The following is a 25,177-nucleotide window of genomic DNA, read 5'->3' on the forward strand; positions in this document are numbered from 1 at the left end:
GCAGCAGCACTGAGTATCTTTAGAGTGAAAAATTAAGAAAACAGGCTTAGAGTCAAAGCCTGGACCTTACTGCTGGTCATATCCTTTCCTAACTGTAGGACCTTGACTCATGAATTAGCATTTTGTGAATTTTCCTCATCCGCAAAAGGGATGTCTTATCATGACCCTGCCAGCTTGATAGGAAGAGGAAGGTGGTGACCACATGCTCAGTTCTTCGACCAGTACCTTGCACACAGGAAGTATTTATTAAACATCTGCTGTAATTTATTTCATCACCCTCATCTGCTACCCCGACTTTTCCCTAGTTCACAGGATCTGTAACCTTCCCACCTTCCAGTGCCCACGCCTTCAGTCTGTTTCATCAGTACTCATGTGATCCCAGGTGGCTTCGGTGACCGACGTGTGTTCAAGGCACTGGCCCTGGTGGTGCACATCCAGGGAAGAAGCCTGTGGTTTCTGTCTCCCCCATCTCATCCTGACATCCTCCTCTGCCCAGGCTGCTTGCTTGGGGTCTGCCTCTGACCTGAGGGCACCGTGAAGTCTTTACATGATTTGCCATCCTTCAGTTTGTCTAATGTGTAACAGGCTCTTACTGTTTCTTCCTAAACACTTTCCTTCTCTGAGACAAACCCCCTTGTCTGTAGACTGGCCTCCTGGTCTCCCGTCTGCCACCAACATCAGAACACACTGGGCAGCCCTGCTGGTGGTTGAAACATTCCAATACTGGCTGCAAGTATGTATGTGTCAACCCCAGTCTCCCAGTTTATCCCAGCCCTGTTTTGCCCTTGTTTCCTTTGTATCCATATATCTATTCTCTACCTCTGTGTCTCTAGTTCTGCTTTGTAAAATAAGATTGTCTGTACCACATTCCAGTTGGTGTACTTTGTTATGGCAGCTCTAGGAAATGGTTATACTGACTTCATGGGCTGGAGCCTTGGCTGAACCTAAGCTGCTGAGAGTGAGCTGCCTGAGAGTGGTCTCCTGGCTGGCTGACCTGCTGCCATGCCTGTGGGTCAGTGTCCTGCCAGGTTGTCACTCTACCATCCTCCCATTCTCAAAGTGAAGTGTTAGTTGCTCAGTCATGTTTAACTATTTGTGACCCCGTGGACTGTAGCCTGCCAGGCTCCTCTGTCCATGGGATTCTCCAGGCAAGAATACTGAAGTGGATTGTTATTCCCTTCTCAAGGGGATCTTCCCAACCTAGGGATCGAACCCAGATCTCCTGCATTGCAGCCACCAGGGGAGCCCCAGTATTCTTGCCTGGGAATTTCCATGGACAGAGGAGTCTGGTGGACTACAGTCTATGGAGTCACAAAGAGCTGGACACAACTGAGCAACTAATACTTTCACTTTTCTGGTCCCCTTCTCAAAGCCCACTTCTAAAGAGACCACTCTGCCTGCACACAATCTTTCTAGCCATGCATTTCAGTAGCTCCCTATTGCCTATCAATTCATTGCATCAAATTAAAAAACCTAAGTTTTTTTTTTTATCCTCCTCTGTTCCAAAAGATATTTAGGATAGTATCTTATTTACTTTTTTGAGATTCTTAGTGATCTCACTGCAAAACTAGACCTTCCAACAGTCTCAGAATCCAGACCAAATTATTAGCTTAATTTGTTCAGATCATCCGTTCATTTGCTGACATTGTCTCCGGGGCCATCTACTCTGTGTCTGGCACAGCTGTGCATCAGTAGTCAAGGCCTCGCTCTCAGGAGCGTGAGTTCAGCTGGGGCTCCAGCCCATGGCGTCAGTGTATCCATTTCCTGGAGCGGCCATAACAAAGTACAAAAACTGGGTAGCTTATAAAAACAGAAATGTATTGATACTTCCTCACAGAGCTGGAGGCTGGGAGTCGGAAATCAAGGTGTAGGCAGGCAGGGCTATACTCCCTCCAAAGGTCCCAGGGAAGACTCCTTCCCTGCCTCTTGCAGTTTCTGGGGGCCCTCAGTGTTCCCTGGTCTGTGACAACGCAACCCTAATTTCTGCCTCCATCTTCACACGGCAGTCTTCTCCCTGTATGTCCAGATTTCCCGCTCTTTATAAGGTCACCAGTCATTGGACTTAGGGCCCATTCTAATCTAGCATGTCTTCTTAATGGCATCTTAGCAAAGTCCCTCTTTCCAAATAAGGTCACATTCTCAGGTGCCAGGTGTTCGAGCTTAACATCTCTTTTATGGGGACACAACTCAATCCACAACAAAGCATCGAGGACAACAAATGAGAACAAAATTTTAATGAAAAATAGCTTTTTAAAATACTCCAAATTTGCTTAAAATTCATAATTTTATAGTACAAACCAGTAATGGACAGTGGTTGAGAGCTTGGCCCACTGAATCATAGCATCTGAGTTTAAATTCTAAAAAGATAAACTTCTTCCCTTTTTCAGAAATAGGTTAATAGTAGTGAGATGGTTGGATGGCATCACAAACTCAATGGACATGAACTTGAGTGAACTCCAGGAGATAGTGAGAGACAGGGAGGCCCGGGGTGCTGCAGTCCATGGGATCGCAAAGAGTTGGGCATGACTTAGTGACTGAATAACAACAAAATAGTAATGCCTATGTCATTGAACTGTTGGGAGGTGGTGAGCATGTCAATTTAACATGATAAACATGTCAATTACCACATATAACACCGATCTATTTAACCACTTATTCTGATTTACTCCTTTTTAATTTATCATTTAGAATCTTAATTTTTCAAAAAGGTAGAACATCTTAAAGCCATTGTTATTGCACCTTAAATCAAGCATTATTTGCACTTGTGCAATCCTTAGCTGTCATTTGTAAATGGGCTACTCTATGCTCATACAGTTCACCTTCTATTAAGTAACAGGGATTATAAATATCAAGTTATTCAGACACTGTATTCCATTACGGTGAACATTCTGCTCGCATGGCCTACCTTCTATGGGAAGGTAAATCAGATTATAAAATTGAGCCATTGTGACATCATATAGCCACTGCAGTGAACTGGAAGACAGTGCCTACTTGATTTTATTTAAACTGAAATTTCCCATAATGACAGCAGCCTGGGACAACATAACCACCCATTAGCCAAGTTCAAGAGCTGTTTACACAGTACATAGGTAAAATGGGTTTTGCTACTATAAATTTTACCTGTAGTGACTTTTCATTAATATGGGCCAAGGTAAACTGATTAGGCTATCAATCTCTGGAAAGTCGAAGCCTCACTGATTGAATATTATAGTAAGAGCAAATTGGCCACATTTCCCCACTATTCTTGAAAGGAATGGCCACCAGGGAAGCATGTAATATAGTTGTACCATAACCTCTTTTTAAAGGTATAGAAATTGAGATGTGTGGGCATTTTCCCCCCCTTTTGGCCATGCCTTGCAGCATGCAGGCTCTTAGTTCCCCAACCAGGGATTGAACCCAAGACTCCTGCAGTGGAAGCACAGAGTCTTAACCACTGGACCACCAGGGAACCCCCAAGATGTGGGCATTTTTAAAAGGTATTTTTTAAACTTTGCACTCTTAATTGAGTGCAAAGTTTAAATTGAGACTCTTAATTGCTGTACGCTAGCGTTTGAACTGTGACTAGAAAACACATTGCCCTGAACTTCTAACCCAGCAGCAGTTCTCAAACTTTTTGGTCTCAAGATCCTTTACACTTTCTGAAATCATTGAAGACCCCCCCAGAGAACTTTTGTGTGGGTTGAAAGTGAAAATGTTAGTTGTTCAGTCATGTCCAATTCTATGCAACCCCATGGATTGTAGCTCACCAGGCTCCTCTATCCATGGAATTCTCCAGGCAAAAATACTGGAGTGGGTAGCCATTCCCTTCTCCAGGGGATCTTCCTGACCCAGAGATCGAACCCAGGAAATCCTGGGTTTCCTGCCTTGCAGGCCTGGCATATTCTTTACTGTCAGAGCCACTTTGAAGCCCTTTGTGTGGGTAAGATCTATTAATGTTATATTAGAAAGGATATGTTTTAAGAAAGTAAAACAAACTATTTGTTAATTCATTTTAAAATTATAGCCACATCGCCATTATATGTCACTGTTACAGCAATGACATCATCATATGTAGGGAGCCTCTGGAAAGCCCCATAATCTATTCATGAGAGAATGAGAGTGAAAAAGGTGAATAACATCTCAGTATTATTGTGAAAATAGTTATAGGTTATCAATTTTCTTGTTATCTTTAACAGGGAAGCAACACAGGCAATACAGAGTTTGGGTTCTGAGTGGACTCAGGAGGTTGATGCCCTGGGTAGAATTCTGGCTCCACCACTTAGCTGCATGGCCTTGGGTCAGGGGTGAGGAGTCACATAGCCTCTCTCAGCCTCAGTGTCCTACCTGGAAAATGAGCACTCTATTCCCCATTACCTCAGAGGCCTGCTGTGGGGTTTAACTGAAATAATGCCTATAAAGGAAGACTGCTTTCCCAGCCACCTTTCAGGTAAGGTAAGCTTGGCCATGAGGGTGAGGGCCATAGCGTCCCTGCCTGAAAGCCTTTTCTCGCCCATCCTCCTGCCCTTGGAGGCGTGAGGAGGAGCTGGAGCCCTGAGCTGCTGGATTGTGACAGGAACAAGAAGTAAATCTTCATCTTATTAAGCCACGGAGATTTGGAGCTTATTCACAAATGCAGAATAGCCTGGCTCATCTTCACTAATACGTAAGGGAACTCACTGGAAGGAGAGGACTCTAAGGGGGTGATATTTAAATGGAAATTTTTAAAGATTAAAGAGAAACCACTACTTAAAAAGGCTGGGAGGCTTTCCAAGCAAGGGAGTAGAAAATACAAAAGCCCCTAGAGGGAAGGAAGACCAGCTGTGAGCCAGAGAGGGGCAGCAGGAGATGAGCCTGAGGGAGGCGCCAGAAGATGAGCCTGAGGGGGTCGGTAGGAGGGGGGCAATAGGAGATGAGCCTGAGGGGGGCCAGCAGGAGCTGAACTTGAGGGGGGCGGTGTGGGGGGGGGCGCCAGGAGATGAGCCTGAGGGGGTCGGTAGGAGGGGGGCAATAGGAGATGAGCCTGAGGGGGGGCCAGCAAGAGCTGAACTTGAGGGGGGTGGGGGGGGCGCCAGGAGATGAGCCTGAGGGGGCAGTAGGAGGTGGGCAGTAGATAAGCCTGAAGAGCAGTCAGACCTGGCACTGAACCACTGAAGGACCTGACTCCCTGGGCTTTCACCCCACAGGAGAGGTGGTTCTGGGGCACCACCACCCAGCTCTTCTGGGTGAGTCACAGAGCCCTGGGTGGCTCCGGGGTGAGGCTGACTGCCCTGGATGACGTGAACACAGCCAGAGAGGCAGTCTCGAGGATATTCGAGAAGCCTAAGGAACAAGGCTCACGTTGGTGCTACAGAAAGTTAATCACATTCAGAGCCCTGGCATGACCATGTTCATTACCATCTTCCTGAAGTTATCCTGCAGCTTCTGAATGTCAAAGTTTCTGTAAGACCTCACCGAGAGAGAAAAGGAGGACTGCCAGGAGCTCTACCCAAGGGGATGGGCAGCATCAGTAGCCTCATTCGGACATTTCATGTTGCCGGTGAGGTTGCCCTGGTTCACAGCTGCATAGCAGCTGCAGCTGAGCCTGACATTCTTGTTTAACAGCACAAGAGGCAGCTTCAGGAGAAGTTTCCAGGCTTGTGTTCTGGTGGGTTTTGCCATCACAGCTGTGGTTTTTAGAGAACTGCTGAGTAAACACAGCTTCCCAGGTGGTGCAGTGGTAATGAATCCACCTGCAGAGGCAGGAGATGCAAGAGACTCAGGTTCAGTCCCTGGGTCAGGAAGATCACCTGGAGAAGGAAATGGCAACCCACTCAAGTATTCTTGCTTGGGAAATCCCATGGACGGAGGAGCCCAGTGGGCTACAGTCCATGGGTTCACAAAGAGTCGGACGCAACTGAGCACGCACACACATGCATACATCAAGTAAATATTTGTTGAATCGATGTTACAATTCAGAACCATCACACAAAATTATGGCCCACCTCACTGCAAGGGTTTTTTAAGTTCAAATTCCACTTATTAGGTACCTTGGAGTCAATGATGCTGAAGAGTTAGCAGTGTTTTATCAACCTGATTCCAAGAAAAGGGATGGAGCCATTTGCTTTTCATACTGGGCATGTTAATTGATATGTAACTAGTATAAAAGTGGATACATTTTAAGTAAGTCAGATCAAAAGGAGAATCAAATGTTATCAAATGAAAATGATTAGCTTGCAGTTCCAAAAGAACTCATTCACTTACAGCAATGCCCCTCTTCAGGTGTCACATGGTATTTGGAATTCAAGTCTTGCTGATGGACTGTAAGGAAGTTTTCCAGATGGGATGATGGAAGTGGAATTACATGCAAATGTGAGCAGGGAGGATGCGGTGCTGAGGGTCCAGGACAGGATGCGGGCAGCTGTCCCTGATTGACAGCCTTTGGACAGCCTTGACTTACAGATAAGTTTTGTTCATTCCACACCAACTTGGCTCTCATGGTTTTAATTTTAATTTTGTTGTCAACATTTTGAAGTGGGGAGATAGAGACTTCCCTGGCAGTCCAGTGGTTAAGTCTCTGAGCTTCCAATGCAGAAGACATGGGTTTGATCCCTGGTCAGGGAACTAAAATCCCACATGTGGCCCCAAAAAATGTTTTTGATTTAAAAATTAAACTATAAGAAAAAAAAGAGGAAATGTCAGGTAAAAATCAAGGTCTCTGGCTTTCTTTGAAATTTTTGTAAGTATCTGGCTAAAATGAGCCTAAAAGCCCAGAAGATAGCAACGAGTTAGAGCTGAGCTGGCACTCTCCTCCCAGGACGGTACACTTTCTCTCCAGTTTGCCACAGTCCCCTCCATTCCTTAGTGTCTTCTCCTTAGCCAGTTTCATGCATTGCCAACACCATGGGAGTCTTTGAGGGGCCCTCAATAAACGGCATCTCTCTTTTTCTTCCTTGGGTTCTAAAGAAGCTGGAGAAAGAAAACAGCGAATAAAGCTGAAAACAAAAATATCCTTTTTACTTATTGAGAGAGAAGAGGCTGGAGGCGTGGATTATATCTGCAGGCAAAAGCAAGCTGACGCTGGGTGAGGGCAGGACATGCAGTGACTCTCACAGTACAGGGAGTGTGGGCTCTGTGCATGGACCTGCTTCCAGGAGGAAAAGGGACAGAACCGAGCCACATCTCAGAAGTTTACCCTTCCCCAAAGGTGTCAAAAGGCAGAGAGGCCTGGAGTGATGGTCTTGAAGATCCCAGAAAGGGGAAGGAGCCCAGGTTGCTGGCCTGGCCCCCGGGAGCACTGGGCTGAGGACGGCTGGAGAAAGGATTCCAGAATGTGCCAGGCTGATAAAAACCATCTCCTCCCATGGTGGTGGTGAGTTCTTCAAGTGGCTTTTAGCTCAAGGCAAATAAATATGGTAACATTCAGCAACAGTGAAAACGAAGAGTCTAGAAAGAAAGAAGCCGAACCCACTGATAAACTGGAATGAATCAACAGGATCAAGCTGGCATCCATTCGAGTGGAATGAAAAGCACTGAAAATGAAGGCCAAGGAATAAAGACGAAGAGCTGAAAGGGAATCCAAGATGTGCTGAGGACATGGGGGCTAAATTCAGGAAAATAAGGGAGAGAGAGACAGAGAGGGAAGGAGAACAGACCGGCAACCAGCAGAGATGGAGGGGCAGCAGCTGAGGGAGTATCATCATATTTATTGAGGGCAGCAGGTGCCGAGCACATTCACGACCCTACAAAGCCCAGGCGTGCCTCGCCTTACTGCTCTCCACTTTACTGCACTTCACAGATAATTGTGTTTTTTACAGATTGATGGTTTGTGGCAGTCCTGCTTCGAGCAAGTCTATAGACACCATTTTTCTGACATCATTTGCTCACTTTGTGTTTCTGTGTCAGTTTTTGGTAATTCTTTCAATATTTCATATTTTTCCATTATTATTGTATTTGTTAGGGTGATCTGTGATCAGTGATCTTTGATGTTACTATCATAACTGTTTTGGGGCACCATGAACCTTGATCATACAAGACAGTGAACTTAATTCATGAGTATTGTGTCGCTGCTCCTCGGACCAGTTGTTCCCCCATCTCTCTGCCTTTCCTGGGGCCTCCTTATTCCCTGAGACACAACCATATTGAAATTAAGCCAGTTAAAAATCCTACAATGGCTCTAAGAGTCCATGTGAAAGAAGAGTCACCATCTGTCACCTTAAACCAAAAGCTAGAAATCATCAAGCTTGGTGAGAAAAGCACGTCGAAAGCCGAGAGAGGACAAAAAGCTAGGCACCTTGCACCAGTTAGCCAAGTTGTGCGTGAGAAGGGAAAGTTCTTGAAGGAAATGAAAAGTGCTACTTCAGTGAGCACGTTGGTGGTAAGAAAGGAAAACAGCCTTATTGCTGATGTAGAGAGAGTTTGAGTGATCTGGATAGAGGATCAAACCAGCCACAACATTGCCTTAAACCAAAGCCTGATCCAGAATGAGACCCTAACTGGCCTTCAATTCTATGAAGGCTGAGAGAAGTGAGGAAGCTGCAGAAGAGAAGTGTGAAGCTAGCAGAGGTTGGTTCATGAGGTTTAAGAAAGAAGCCATCGCCAGAACATGAAAGTGGAAGGTGAAGCAGCAAGTGCTGGTGTCGAAGTTATCCAGAAAGACCTAGCTTAGACAATTAATAAAGGTGGCTATGCTACACAACATCTTCAGTGTACATGAAACAGTCTTATATTGGAAGAAGACGCCATCTGGATGTTTCATTTCTAGAGAGAAGTCAGTATCTGGCTTCAGAGCTTCGAACAACAGGCTAACACTCATTTATTTTCTTGAGCTCCAAAATCACTGTAGATGGTGACAATAGCCACAAAATTAAAGGTTGCTTGCTCCTTGGAAGAAAAGCTATGATAAACCTAGACAGCGTATTAAAAAGCAGAGACAATGCTTTGCCGACAAATGTTGGTAGAGTCAAAGCTAGGGTTTTTCCAGTAGTCATGTATGGATATGAGAGTTGGACCATAAAGAAGGCTGAGCACTGAAGAACTGATGCTTTTGAACTGTGGTGCTGGATAAGACTCTTGAGAGTCCCTTGGACAGCAAGGATATCAACAAGTCAATCCTAAAGGAAATCAGCCCTGACTATTCATTGAAAGGACTGACGCTGAAGCTAAAGCTCCAATACTTTGACCACCTGATGGGAAGAGCCGACTCATTAGAAAAGACCCTGATGCTGAGAAAATCGAAGGCAGAGGGAGAAGGGGATAACAGAGGATGAGATGGTTGGGTGGCATCATTGACACAATACACATGAGTTTGAACAAACTCTGGGGATAGTGAAGGACAGGGAAGCCTGGCATGCTACTGTTCATGGGGTCACAAAGAGACAGACACAACTTAACAACTCAACAGCAACAACATTCTATTAGGGACTAATGCAGCTGATGACTTGAAGTTGAAGCCAATGCTCATTTACCATTTCTAAAATCCTAGGGTCTATAAGAATGATACTAAATCTACTCTGCCTGTGCTCTATAAATGGAACAATAAAGCCTGCATGACGGCACATCTGTCTACAATATGGTTTAGTAAATATTTTAAGACCACTGTTGAGGTTTATTGTTCAGTAAAAAAAGATTCCTTTCAAAATATTACTGGCATTGATTATGTACCTGGTCACCCAAGAGCTCTGATGGGGATGTACAGTGGGATTACTGATGTTTTCATGCTAGCTAACACAGCATTCATTCCACAGCCCATGGATCTAGGAGTCATTTCAACTTTCAAGTCTTACTTAAGAAATACATTTCATAAGGCTATAGTGGCCAGAGATAATGATTCCTCTGAAGGATGTCATGAAGGACATTAGTGATTCATAGAAAGCGGTCAAGATATCAACATGAACATGAGTTTGGAAGAAGTTGACTCCAGCCCTCCTAGATGACTTTGAGGGGTTCAAGACTTCAATGGAGGAAGTAGCTGCAGATATGGTGGAAATAGCAAGAGAACTAGAATTAAATGTGGAGCCTGAGGATGAGACTGAATTGCTGGAATTTCATGGTGGTGGTTTAGTCGCTAAGTTGTGTCCAACTCTTGGTGACCCCATGGACTGTAGCCTGCCAGGCTCCTCTGTCCATGGGATTTTCCAGAGAATACTGGAGTGGGCTGCCATTTCCTTCTCCAGGGGATCTTCCCCGCCCAGGAATTGAACCCTGGTCTCCTGCATTGCAGGCAGATTCTTTACCAACTGGACTACCAGGAAGACCCAATAAAATCTCATGATAAAACTTTAATGGATAAGGCATTGCTTCTGACAGATGAGCAAGGAAAGTGATTTCTTGACATGAAGTCAACTCCTTGTGAAGATGCTGTGAAGAGTGTCGAAATGGCAACAAGAACAAAAAATAGAACATAACATGAACTTGATTGATAAAGCAGTGGTAGGGCTTGAGAGGATTGATTCAAATTTTGGAAGACGCTCTACTGTGGGTAAAATGCCATCAAACATCACTGCAGGATACAGAGAAATTGTTCCTGAGAGGAGGGGTCAATCAATGAGGCAGCTGTCATCGTTGTCTTATTTTAAGAAATTGCCACAGCCACCCCAGCCTTCAGCAACCACCACCCTGATCAGTCAGCAGCCATCAGTATGAGGCAAGACCTTCCACAGGCAAAATATTATAATGTACTAAAGGCTGATCATGGTTATCATTTTTAGCAATAAAGTATTTTAAAGTTAAGGTACGTATTTTTTTAGACACGATGTTAATGCACATTAATAGACTCCAGTGTCATGTAAACATAACTTTTATATGCACTAGGAAACCAAAAAATTCATGTGAGTTGCTTTGTTGCAGTACCCACATACCTCAGAGATATCATAGGTTCAGTTCCAGACCAACGCAGTAAAGCAGATATGAATAATGCACTATATAGTCTTCAAAGATGAGGAAACCAAGGCCCAGAGTGGTTTTAAAGGGCCAATGGAGGGACTCCAAGGCTAGTCTCACCGGCTTCTAAATCCTTCCTCTCTTCCTTCCTGTCCTTCAGGCCAAGCATAAGCAGTTGCTCTGAAAGCAGGGGGCCAGGGTCAGCTCCGTCAGAGAACCACCATCAGGAGTCAGGGAGCTGGCTGGGTTGGGAAGCCCCCGTCTGACCTGACCCTGGGCAGGTAGGCATGCTGGCCTCTCCCTGCCAGGAGATTGTTTGCTCTTGTCTGTGGTGCTGGGACCCCACCTTTCCCATCTTCTGCCCACTCCCCCTCCCCATGAAGTGAAAAACATGGGCAAACAGAGGTGACTTTGACCACCGCCCCACCAACCCTGCACACACTGTTTAACCCTCTCAGGTCATCAGGAGTAAGTGTTCTGGAAAAATGGGAGAGGTGCAGGCCAGACCTCTCCCTGAGGGGCTTCCTTGACTACAGTTTGATCCGGAAGCCCCCAGCAGACAATCCTCAGTCACACCTATTCCGGGTCACATTCACTCAGTATTTCTCCAAGAAATCAGCCGTTGAAACGTCCTTAATAGGAAATGTTTTTAGAAGGAGCATATGGAGAATCAAAAGGGAGCTAAATATAAACCTGAATTTGCAGAACTGAAGAAGGAGCAAAGAGAAGCTGAACAGAACGAGCTGGATGGAGAAGCTCTTTGCTAAAATAGGTTTTTTTCAGTGGATGTGGGTGTGTGTTTTGCTGTATATGTGAATTTCTAGAGCATTAGAGTTACCTATAATTAAAAAAAGAAAGAAAAAAAAAACAGTTTATGAGGCCAAAAATAATTCTGATGCCAGTCACATTATGGAAGTAGCTGAGGGCAGATGCACTAACTTCCATCAGAATAAATCCATGTGTCTGCATTTTACAGACTTAGAAGTGGCCAAATAGAACAGAGATTTTTTAAAATAGAAGTTTCAAATTTAATATTTTTTTTAAGTTCTTGAAGGAGCTCTAGGAAAATTATTCTACATCATTAATGCTGAAATAAAAAAAGGCAAACGTTGAAGTTAGGGCATAAGCAGGCATGAAAGAAATTCCCATGGTCTAAAAAAGGTGAGGAAAGAACAAGGACTCCCCTGGTGGACTTCCCTGGCAGTCCAGTGGTTAAGACTCCGGGCTTCCACTACAGGGGGTGTGGTTTCAATCCCTGGTTGGGGAACTAAGATTCCACACACTGCAGGACGCAGCCAAAAAAAAGAAATTTGAAACTTTAATAAATGGAAAGACATCCCATGTTTGAGGCTCACAAGACAATATTATTTTTTAATTAATTTTTATTGAAGTATAGTTGCTTTACCATGTTGTGTCAGCTTCTATTGCAAGGAAAAATGAATCAGCCATACATATACATATGCCCCCTCCCTCTTGACTTTTTTCCCATTCAGGTCACCACCCAGAGCATTAAGCAGAGTTCCCTGTGCTATACACTATGTTCTCATTAGTCATCTATTTTATACATGGTATCAATAGTGTGTATGGGTCGATCCCAATCTCCCAACTCCTCCAACCCCCTTCTTCCCGCTTGCTATCCATACATTTGTTCTTTGCATCTGTGTCTCTACTTCTCCTTTGCAGGTAAGATCATCTATACTATTTTCTGCTTTGCAGGCAAATTCTTTACCTCTGCGCTACTAGCTGCTGCTGCTGCTGCTAAGTCGCTTTAGCCGCTTCAGTCGTGTCCGACTCTGTGAGACCCCATAGACGGAAGTCCCTAAATTCCACACATAGGCATTAAAATGCAATATTTGTTTTCTTTCTGACTTCACTCTGTATGACATAGATGGACCTAGAAAGTATTATTAAGATGACAGTGGTCCTCAAACTGATCTACAGAGTCAATGCAATACGCATCAAAAGTCCCAGCTGGGCTTTCTGGAGAAATTGGCAAGTTGATTCTAAACTTAAATGAAAATCAAAGATAGCCGTAATAGATGAAACAACCTTGAAAAAGAACAGTTTTGGAGCACTCACAGTCCTCAATATCAAAACTTACAACAAAGCTAAAGTAATCAAGACTTTGTCATACTGACAAGAAGAGAGACATATAGACCAGTGGAACAGAACTGAAATTCCAGAAATGAACACTTGTGATTATGGTAAGCAGACTGTTGGCGAGGGTGCCAACATAATTCGATGGCCAAATCAATGGTTCTGGCATCTTTCAATAAAGGGTGCCAGAACCATTGGATATTCACATGCCAAAGAATGAAGTTGTATCTTTATCTTACAGCATATACAAAAATTAGCTCAAAATAGATCCTAGACCAAAATTTAGGAGCTAAAACTATAAAAATTTTAGAAGAAAACTTAGGGATACATCTTTTTAAACTTGGGTTAGGCAGTGGCTTTTTAGATACACCATCAAAAGCACAAGTAATAAAAGAAAAAATAGAAAATTGGACTTTATCAAAATTAAAAATGTTTGTACTAATGACACCATCAAGAAGCGAAAAGACAATCATAGGAGAAAATATTTGCAAATCATTTGTGATAAGAAAATTGTATTCAAAGTATATCAAGAGCACTTACAATTTAGCAATGAAAAAGATACCCCAGTTTAAAATATGCAAAGTCTTTAAATAAAGGTTTATTCAAAGAATTACAAATGGCCAATAAGTAGAAGAAACTATGCTCAATATAACTGGTCATTAGAGAATTGCAAGTCAAAACCATAATACGATGCCACTTCATACCCACTAGGATGGCTATAATAAAAATACACACAATGACAAGTTTTGGAGAGGATGTGGAGAAACTGGAATCCTCATAAGTTACTGTACGAATGTAAAATGGTGCAGGACTTTGGAAAACAGTTTGACAGTTCCTAAAATACTAAGGATAGAGTTTCTATATGACTTATCATTCCACTCCTAGGTATATGCTCAAGAGAAGTGAAAACATATATATCTACACAGAAATTTGTACAAAAATATTTGTAGTAGCATTATCAATAATGGCCAAAATGTAGAAACAATTCAAATGTCCATCAGCTGATAAATAAAGAAAATGTGTATAACCCACCTGGAATATTATTCACCCATTAAAAGGAATGCAATATTTATACATGTTACAACATGGATGAGCCTTGAAAACATGCTTGGTGAAAGAAGCCAAACATGAAAGACAGTAAGAATTTGTGTATATGTGACTCCATGTATTATATGATACTATCTACAGTGGACCTTCGAACAAGAGGGAGTTAAACTGTGTGGGTCCACTTATACATGAATTTTTTTTGATAAATCCATACTACAGTAATACCTAATTAGCAGTTGATTGAATTCAACATTGAAGAAACTTGGATATAGGGAGGGCTGACTGCAAAGTTATATAGATTTTCTACTGCAAGGAACATAGGTGCCTCCAACCTCCACATGGTTCAAGAGTCAATTGTATATGAAATGACCAGAATGGGCAAATCTGTAGAGACAGAAAATAGAATAGTGCCTTCTTCGAGCTGGGGAAGGCGGGGAACCGGGAGTCAGTGCTATGGGTGTGAGCCTTCTTTGGGTGAAGATGAAAATATTCTAAAATTCGTTTGTCGTAATGATTGCACAATTCTTTGAATGTACTAAAAACTACTGGGTTATACACTTTAACTGAATAAATTTTATAGTATGTGAATTATATCTCAAGGAAGCTGTTTTTAAAAAGTGAATTAGCCTTTAAAGCTAATAATTAAGCAAATTAATGTTTTACTATAATTTTAGGACAAGGTGATAATTTTCTTATGAATTTGATGGATATTTTAGGAAATAAGCCTCAAGTTTTTCATTGTAAAAAGATTTGCTGAAGTTTGGATTCTGTTTCTTCATTGAGGAATTTTCTCTCTTTCATTGTTACCTTAAGGAACAATACTAATTATTAAAATCTTGATCTTTCCCCTATTCCCTCCACACTAAGAAGCCCTAATAATAGGTAGCTAAAATTTTAAGGCAATAATAACCAGAAACATATCTGCTAGATCAGTGGAATTCAGACTTTTTTACTTCAGCTCACACTAGAAATATTTTCTTTTGCCTACTAGAACATGCCAACATATGCATGCTTGCTAAACTCACTTCAGTCATGTCCAGTTCTTTGTGACCCCGTGGACTAGCCTGCCAGGCAACTCTGTCCATTGGATTCTCCAAGCAAGAATACTGGAGTGGGTTGTCAAGCCCTCCTCTAGGAGATCTTCCTGCCCTAGGGATTGAATCCGAATTTCTTACATCTCCTGCATTGGCAGGCTAGTTCTTTACCACTAGTGCCACCTGGGAAGCCCATACTAATATATAAGCAAATTAAATAGAATTTTCATGAATCAATATTCCCCAAAGAATAGTAAGGAGAGATAAGAAAGCCTTCCTCAGTGATCAGTGCAAAGAAATAGAGGAGAACAATAGAATAGGAAAGAAGGCAATGGCACCCCACTCCAGTACTCTTGCCTGGAAAATCCCATGGGTGGAGGAGCCTGGTAGGCTGCAGTCCATGGGGTCGCTAAAAGTCGGACACGACTGAAGCGACTTAGCAGCAGCAGCAGAGATCTCTTCAAGAAAATTAGAGATACCAAGGGAACATTTCATGCAAAGATGGGCTCAATAAAGGACATATATGTATGAATCTAACAGAAGCAGAAGATATTAAGAAGAGGTGGCAAGAATACACAGAAGAACTGTACAAAAAAGATCTTCACGACCCAGACAATCATGATGGTGAGATCACTCACCTAGAGCCAGACATCCTGGAATGTGAAGTCAAGTGGGCCTTAGAAAGCATCACTATGAACAAAGCTAGTGGAGGTGATGGAATTCCAGTTGAGCTATTTCAAATCCTAAAAGATGATGCTGTGAAAGTGCTGCACTCAACATGCCAGCAAATTTGGAAAATTCAGCAGTGGCCACAGGACTGGAAAAGGTTGGTTTTCATTTCAAACCCAAAGAAAGGCAATGCTAAAGAATGCTCAAACTGCTGCACAATTGCACTCATCTCACACACTAGTAAAGTAATGCTCAAAATTCTCCAAGCCAGGCTTCAACAATACGTGAACCGTGAACTTCCAGATGTTCAAGCTGGTTTTAGAAAAGGCAGAAGAACCAGAGATCAAATTGCCAACATCCACTGGATCATCAAAAAAGTAAAAGAGTTCCAGAAAAACATCTATTTCTGCTTTATAAACTATGCCAAAGCCTTTGACTGTGTGGATCACACCAAACTGCGGAAAATTCTTCAAGAGATGGCAATACCAGACCACTTGACCTACCTCTTGAGAAATCTGTATGCAGGTCAGGAAGCAACAGTTAGAACTGGACATGGAACAACAGACTGGTTCCAAATAGGAAAAGGAGTACGTCAAGACTGTATATTGTCACCCTGCTTATTTAACTTATATGCAGAGTATATTATGAGAAACGCTGGGCTGGAAGAAGCTCAAGCTGGAATCAAGATTGCCGGGAGAAATATCAATAACCTCAGATATGCAGATGACACCACCTTTATGGCAGAAGATGAAGAAGAACTAAAGAGCCTCTTGATGACAGTGAAAGAAGAGAGTGAAAAAGTTGACTGAAAGCTCAACATTCAGAAAACTAAGATCATGGCATCTGGTCTCATCACTTCATGGCAAATAGATGGGGAAACAGTGTCAGACTTTATTTTTTGAGCTCCAAAATCACTGCAGATGGTGATTGCAGCCACGAAATTAAAAGATGCTTACTCCTTGAAAGGAAAGTTATGACCAACCTAGACAGTGTATTAAAAAGTAGAGAAATTACTTTTCCAACAGAGATCTGTCTAGTCAAGACTATGGTTTTTCCAGTAGTCATGTATGGATGTGAGAGTTAGACTATAAAGAAAGCTGAGTGCCGAATAATTGATGCTTTTGAACTATGGTGTTGAAGACTCTTGAGAGTCCCTTGGACTGCAAGGAGATCTAACCAGTCCATCCTAAAGAAAATCAGTCCTGAATATTCATTGGACAGACTGATGTTAAAGCTGAAACTCCAATACTTTGGCCACCTGATGTGATTCAAGGGAAAGATTGAAGGTGAGAGGAGAAGGGGACGACAGAGGATGAGATGGTTGGATGGTATCACCGATTTGATGGACATGAGTTTGAGTAAACTCCAGGAGTTGGTGATGGACAGGATGGCCTGGCATGCTGCAGTCCATGGGGTTGCAAAGAGTGGGACATGACTGAGTGACTGAACTGAACTGAATTGAACTGATGTGTGGTTTGGTGGTTTAGTCACTAAGTTGTGTCCGACTCTTGCGGCCCCATGGATTGTAGCCCACCAGGCTCCTTTGTCTATGGGATTTTCCAGGCAAGAATACTGGAGTGGATTGCCATTTCCTTCTCCAGAGGATCTTCCTGACCCAGGGATGGAAGCTAGGTCTCTGCATTGCAGGCAGATTCTTTACTGATTGAGCTATGAAGGAAGCCCTGATGTATAACACCCTCTAATCTTTTTCCTGTTCTGTTTTATTTCATTTTTGGAAGTGCTGGTCGTGACAGTACATTTATTTTTATGAACCACAAATGGGTTCCCTGGAGTAGGAAATGGCAACCCACTCCAGTACTTTTGCCTGTAGAATCTTGTGGACAGAGGAACCTGGCAGGCTACAGACCAGGGGGTCACAGAGAGTCAGACACAATTGAGCACAATGGGTCCCCGAAAGTGGGTCTGAGTCAGTTAGTCCCCTTGCTATCAGAAAGTATGGGTTCAGCTTTTTGTTTTAGGAAAAAGCAAAAAAAATATTTGGAAAAAAATTATCAAAAACAAATGTATACATGTTCATGAATGTTTTCATGGAAAATAATCTGATGATACAATAGGCCAGCCAGGCAAATTAAATGATCTAGGAATGTAGATGCTTGCGAAGTCACTTCAGTCATGTCCGACTCTTTGCAACCCTATGGGGTTCTCCAGGCAAGAATACTAGAGTGGGTTGCCATGCCCTCTTCCAGGGGATCTTTCCGACCCAAGGATCAAACCTATATCCCCTGCCTTTCCTGCATTGCATGTGGATTCTTTACTGCTGACCCACCAGGGAAGCCCAGGAATACAGATAGGTCTTAAAAAAATGTATCTGAACACAGAGGCAGGATTAGGGCTCCATGTGGATGCTTGCTTACTGAGATAGATGAGAAATAAAATGGGTGGAAAATGTGAAAGTGAAAGTGTTAGTCGCTCAGACCCCATGGACCGTAGCCTGCCAGGCTCCTTTGTCTGTGGGATTCTCCAGGCAATACTGGAGTGGGTTGCCATTTACTTCTCCAGGGGATCTTCCCAACCCAGGGATCAAATCCGCATTGCAGGCAGATTCTTTACTATCTGAGCCACCAGGAAAACCCAAAATTGTTGAAGGAGGTTTAAAAAGGAGGAAGCACTTTGAGGAGTATTTCCTGGTGGCCCAGTGGTTGAGACTCCAAGCTTTCACTGCAGGGGGTGTAAGTGTGTGGTTCCTGGATCCCTGGTCTGGGAAATCACATCCCACAAGCCACACAGCCAGGTGCGGGGCAGGGGTGTGGAGAGGTTTGGGGGGAAGCACTCTGAGAAGAGGTTAAAGAGTAATTCCAGGAAGAGCCATAAGCCAGTTTCTGATTCTCTATGCCAAGTTTCTGATTACCTTATCACCTTCCTCTTACTCTTCAAACTTTATATGCTGATGTTCTAATGCAATAATTCAATCACACTGCATTAGCCTGAAGCTTGATTTGGAGGACTGATAATCCAGTCTTGTTTTGATGACATTTTGAACTTGGAGCTAATAGAGAACTCTTTTTTGTCTAACTTAGCTCAGCCTAAAAAATTATACCAGCAATAATAACAGTATCATTTTACAATGAAAGTTGAATTGGAATGTGAATGAAAGTGCTACTGGCCAAGGGCGCTTTTCCACTAATTACATCTTATTTGAAAATCTGACCCAAGTATCTGACAATCAAAAAGATGACAATCAAATGACATCTTGCCATTATTGTTCACAGTTATTCCATCTGGTTCTTATAACCAGAAGAAAACTTGGCACTTTCATCCGATGAGAGTGACTGTCAATTCTCAAAACATCTTATTTTCTCTTTGCTGAGAATAAGTGACAACTGATCTCAAAGTATGAGTACTTATCATGTAAAACAAGAGACTTGGGTGAGGGATTTTTGTTTTGTTTTTTCAGAAAATAGGGCTGGAAGAGCATTTTGGTGTCAATGGATATCTCATACTATCTTCTAACAGTATAATCTAATTTATATCTCTTTGTGTTTGTGTCTGAATTTTCAGTTCAATTTAACAAGTACTTTTTGAGCACCTGCTATATGAAATGAAATGAGCCAAGCACAAATGAATATACCAAGTTGTATTAGTCAGGGAAATGGCTGTAGCTCTGTAAGAAAGAAAACATTGGGTTTCAATGGCTTAACCCCCTGAAAGTTAATGTTACCCTCACTTGATAACTCAGCGATGGTATTCCAGGCAACTGTCTTTCAGCTGATGATCCAGGGGCGTAGGCTGTACCTCTTGAGTCCCTGCCATGCTCTACTGCTACTGCTAAGCCACTTCAGTCGTGTCCGACTCCGAGACCCCATAGACAGCAGCCCACCAGGCTCCGCTGTCCCTGGGATTCTCCAGGCAAGAATAGTGGAGTGGGTTGCCATTTCCTTCTCCAATGCAGGGAAGTGAAAAGTGAAAGTGAAGTCGCTCAGTCGTGTCCGACTCTTAGCGACCCCATGGACTGCAGCCCACCAGGTTCCTCCATCCATGGAATTTTCCAGGCAAGAGTACTGGAGTGGGGTGCCATGCTCTAGGGTTCCAGAATTTTTGGCTTCAAACTGCCTAAGAGGAGGAAGAGTGAAGAAGGCAGGCACATTTCTTTTTTTTTTTTTTTTTCTGCAATTCTTAAAAAATTATTTTCCACTGGGACTTCTCTTGTGGTCCAGTGGTTAAGAATCTGCCTGCCAGTGCTGGAGACACGGGTTCCATCCCCAGTCTGGGAAGATCCCACATGCCTCAGTGCAACCAAGCCCAGTGAACTTCTCAACGACTGAAGCCTGCGTGCTCTGCTGCAAGAGAAGCAGCCACAGTGGGAGGCCCGTGCACTGCAACTAGAGAGTAGCCCCAGCGCCACGCAGCTAGAGAAAGTCTGCCCATGCACAGCAACAAAGACCCAGCACAGCTATAAATAAATAAATAATTCTTTCTCATTATGGTTTATTATAGGATATTGAATACAGTTCTCTGTGCTATACAGCAGGACTTTGTTGTTTATCCATTACAAATATGTATATAAAAGCTTACATCTGCCAACCCCAACCTCTCTGCTGCTGCTAAGTCGCTTCAGTTGTGTCCGACTCTGTGCGACCCCATAGACAGCAGCCCACCAGGCCCCGCCGTCCCTGGGATTCTCCAGGCAAGAACACTGGAGTGGGTCGCCATTTCCTTCTCCAATGCATGAAAATGGAAAGTGAAAGTGAAGTTGCTCAGTTGTGTCTGACTCTTCGCAACCCCATGGACTGCAGCCTACCAGGCTCCTCTGTCCATGGGATTTTCCAGGCAAGAGTACTGGAGTGGGTTGCCATTGCCTTCTCCAACCCCAACCTCTCGGCAACTACCAATCTGTTCTCTGTCCTGTGATTCTGTTTCTCTATCATAATAGGTTCATTTATGCAGTATTTTAGATTCCACATGTAAGTGATATCAGACAGCATTTGTCTTTCTCTTTCTGACTTACTTCTATCACACTTGCTAGTATGATCATCTCTAGTTGCATCCATGTTGCTGCAAATGGCATTATTTTGTACTTTTAATGGCTAAGTAGTATTTCATTGTATGTACATACCACATTTTCTTTATCCATTCATCTGTGAGAGGAACAGTTTCACTTCATGGGTGTTTGTCTTGACTATTGTGAATAGTGCTGCTATGAACACAGGGGTGTATGTATCATTTTGAATTATAGTTTTTTCCAGACATAGCCCCAGGAGTGGGATTGCTGAATCACCCGGTGGGCCCATTTTTCATTTTCCTAGGCCCCTCCCATTGTGTTGTTTTCATAGTGACTGCACCAGCTTACATTCCCACCAACAGTGTAGGGAGGTTCCCTTTCCTCCACACACTCTCTAGCATTTGTCATTTGTAGATTTTTAAACGATGGCCATTCTGACTAGTGTGAGATGGTAGCTTTGATTTGCATTTCTCTAATAATTAGCGATGTTGAACATCTTTTCATGCAGACGTATTTCTTAAAACACCCAGCCCAGAAGCGACACCTGTAAGTGTCCACTTATATTCAACTAGTAAGAACAAGCCATTCAGGCACACCTGGCTGTACAATACTGACCAATGTAGTCACTGGCTGAGTAGCCACTTCCTGCAACAAGTTCATACTCAGGAAGGATGAGAACGAACTAAAGGTCTCTAGAACCTTCCTCAGGGTAGAGAGAAAGGTCAACAAGGGAGCCGTTGTGGAGGTGACTTTGAGAAGATGGTTCTTGATTAACAGACAGAACTGCCAGACCGTGTTGGTAAGAGAGGTGTTCCAGATGGAGTGACTGGCACTAACACCGCGTGGAGGTGGGGAGAGAATGTTGAGAAACTAGTTTTCCTGAAACAAGGCTTTGCATAGGACAGCGATCAAGATTAAAAGGTTGTTTAGGTCAACATTAAGGCCTTGAATGTTGGGAGTTTGAATCCTGTGCTTCCATTATCACGATTATCATGCATTTTTAACACCAGGGCCCCAGAACAATGAGAGCATTAATCCCTGATGAATAACAGTCACAGACCAGACAATACATTCTGTATGAAGGGATTTCATCTCTTCAGATAGAAACACTAAGGACAGCATCGTATTGCATTCACAGGCTGTAACAGAGTCCAACATTTTGCCTTTGTTCCCACGTGTCTCGGTGTTTACGAAGTACAACCCAAACGTTTACACCTCACTCTTGCTCCTTCTCCCAGGATTATCTCACATAGTTGTTTAGAGATGCAGGGAGTAGCCTTACACACAGATGGCACATGGCAGGCGTGCCTTCTCTCAGGTACCACAGAGGACCTTCCTGGGGCTGTGAACTCTGAATGCCAACACCAAACACTGCACATTCCGAAAATATGATTTCCCTTCCCCTTTGACCGATGACGCAGTCACAATATTAAGGTCAGCGATGGCGTTTAATTTATTGTTGTTGCTGTGGAAGTCACTAAGTCATATCTGACTCTGCAACTCTGTGGACTGTAGCTTGCCAGGCTCCTCCGTCCATGGGATTTCTCAGGCAAGAATACTGGAGTGGGTTGCCATTTCCTTCTCCAGGGGATCTTCCTGACCCAGGGATCTGTTGAACATTTAATGGGCATAAATATTTGTTTTTAAAAATTCAGGGGCAAAGAGACAAGGGGGGACATACAACAACATTGGGGAGCCTTAGGAAGTGGACTAGAAATTAAACTTCTTCTGAAAGTACTTAGGTTTCCGATCCTAGTGTTCTGTGAATTGTGGCTTTAATGTACAGCCCTTCAAATACAACAGTGACTTTAAAATATACCCAAGTAGAACATTTTAAAAATTCTGATTGCAGGTAGGATCTGACTGTTTGAATTGTGCTGTGTATATCAGTGTATTAGTTGTCTATCCTTTGGGGAATAAGGCAGGAAAGAAAGAGACAAACAGATTAAAGAGAGATGCTGCCTTTGTCTCTTCCACAGAAGTCTTATTTGAGGCCGTTGTACCTGCCTTGCCAGGTACTTTCTTACTCTTTCATTCTCATTTAATATAATGCAGTTTTCAAAACAGTTTTAAAGCCAATGTTATCTTGGTTTAAAACAGTCTAAATAGGTATGATATAAACTAGAGTTTAGCTGTACAAAGCTCTCAAATATGTTTAGTTGTATATACCTAATCTGTTTTGTGTCATAAAATGAGACAATTATGAACAATTATTTTCATAACCATCAGTATTTTTAAAGTCCACATTCATAACCATTTTTTCCCACTATAAAATTAACCCCAAAATTTAAAAGATAGTATTTGAAGTTGGAAAAGATACTGTGAGATGAGCAGTTTCACTCACCAATGCTGTTCATTTTAATAAAAACAAATTTTCTGGAAAGTAATTTGGCAAAAATATATCAAGGGTTGAAAATGTCTATTCCATTTGTTTCTGTTAAATACGCATTCATAAACAGCAAAAATATATTCTCCTCTCAAACAAACAAACAAAAAAAACACAACCCGAAGTCTTAATGGAGGTTTTCTCTTGGTGATAATAGGTAGTTTTACTTTGGAGTTACATATTTTAAAAAAATGTCTCCCCAGTGAAAAAGTATTATTTTTATGATTATGGTGAAAATCCTTTCCATATTACAGAATATTTATAAAGATTTTTAATGAAATAAGTTATTCATAGTATTCAGCAAGAATACCATATTTTATAAAGAATATAATATAAACTAATTCTATATGTACTTGTGTGCTTATGTATAAATATACAACTGTTAGGTAGATAGAATAGGGAAAAGGAGTCCAAAATGGCGATAGCTAAAAGACATGGAAGGGAAAAACCCGCAAAAATAGAACAAAAGAAGGTCCGAGGACCAGAGTGAGGACCTCAGGTAAAACAAACAACACTCCTGGCTGGCCCAATTTACATAGGACAGGCCCAGGGAGAGGAAAACATATAAAAAGAGGAGCCAAAGCTAGTGCGTGTGCGCTCTCTCTCTCTTTCTCTCTCCCACGCGCTGGGGCGCTCTTCTCCTCCTGTCTTTGGATCCACGTGCTCTCACGCCTCGAAGACGGACTTCCCTGCCATCTCCTAAATAAAATAGAGCTGTAACACTGAGCTGTAACACTGATTTGTCTAAGAGCTATAACATGGTCCATTCGAGACCTGAGAGCTATAACACGGTCTATCCAAGACCTGAGAGCTGTGACATGCTGAGGGGGCTTTAATGTCCATCACTCCAAATCTTTGTTGTGACGAAACAAAGAACCGAGGAACATACACTCATGTGACACAACCATTCACTGAATAAATTCATCTGTTTTCTAAGGCCTAAAACGGGGTACAAATGAACTAAGTCTAAAACCATGTTTATTAATGTGTTAGGATTACTGGAATATGAATTATGGATTATTTTTAATTTTATTTAATTTTTAATTTTCTGAGCTTGTATTGATTTCATGTTAAAAAAAAAAAAAAACCCTTAAAATCAAATGGAAAAAAAAATCTTTACAGAGCATGATTATATCATCCCAGGTGGCTCAGTAGTAAAGAATCCACCTGCCAATGCAGAAGATGCAGAAGACAAAGGAGATGCAAATTTGATCCTCAGGTCAGGAAGATCCCCTGGAGAAGGAAATGGCAACCCATTTCAGTATTCTTGCCTGAAAAATTCCATGGATAGAGGAGCCTGGTTGGCTACAGTCCATGGGGTCGCAGAGTCAGACATGACTTAGTGACTAAACAACAGCATTCACTGTATGGTTTTAAATCATGTCAAGTTGTCAGCGTCCTCATTTGTAAATTAAGGGGATTAGGCTAGATGTTCTCTAAGGTATTTACCAGGCCTAAAAGACTCTCAGTCTATGAACTCTATAGCCCCAGTACCTAATAAATATGAAAGAAATGGACCAAATCTATTGTAATTCTAAAAGGACTCCAACCTTGGGTGTCATGATACAATAATCAGAACACAGCCTTAAAGAAACTTGATAAGAATCCTGGCTGGGTCTCAAAAGTGGGGATAATACCAAAGTTCCCAAAGAACTGAAAAAGAATTGAAATGTGTGAAATGTGATAACAAATCTGAAGGTCTTCGAACGTTGTTGGCTGGCACGGAGTAAATGATTGTTTTCTCAATAATCCAAGACTTAATCAGTATATTTGCCAGATTGCCCAAGACTGTCATTTCCATTCCCTGGATCTAAACTCCCATTTTGAACCCTGCAGCTGGATGTGGAGAGTGACACTTGTGAGGACTAAGCCATTTCAACTTGGTGAAGTTGAGACGTGGGTACTGGTGGGACCCTAGTGATCAGGTCTTCAGGGTTCTCTAGTCCTGGGTGAGGAGAACCAGGTGGCACAGAGAAGAAGCCTGGCTATGTATTTCCCTTTGCTCCTGCTTGCTCACCTGTCCACGGTCTTTCTTCCTTCTCCCCTCCCTTCCTTCAGAAAATTAACAATATAGATTCCATGGCAGTCTCCATGCTTGGCATCAGAGTCTGAATATTAAGTAAGATTGGTGCTTACCTTAAGGAGCTT

At 42.5% G+C, this 25,177-nt stretch overlaps 1 long non-coding RNA gene across 1 annotated transcript in view; it reads left to right on the forward strand.

The window, feature by feature from the left end:
* The first annotated feature begins 1,625 nt into the window (after positions 1-1,625).
* LOC133227864 (uncharacterized) overlaps positions 1,626-25,177 on the forward strand; it is a 29,247-nt gene continuing 5,695 nt past the window's right edge. Inside the window, exons 1-2 of the long non-coding RNA XR_009729978.1 lie at positions 1,626-3,089; positions 6,238-11,117. This is a non-coding gene — a long non-coding RNA (uncharacterized LOC133227864). The remainder of the gene's footprint in view (positions 3,090-6,237; positions 11,118-25,177) is intronic.

This window comes from Bos javanicus, chromosome 2 (assembly GCF_032452875.1).
Source record: "Bos javanicus breed banteng chromosome 2, ARS-OSU_banteng_1.0, whole genome shotgun sequence".
Taxonomy (NCBI): domain Eukaryota; kingdom Metazoa; phylum Chordata; class Mammalia; order Artiodactyla; family Bovidae; genus Bos; species Bos javanicus.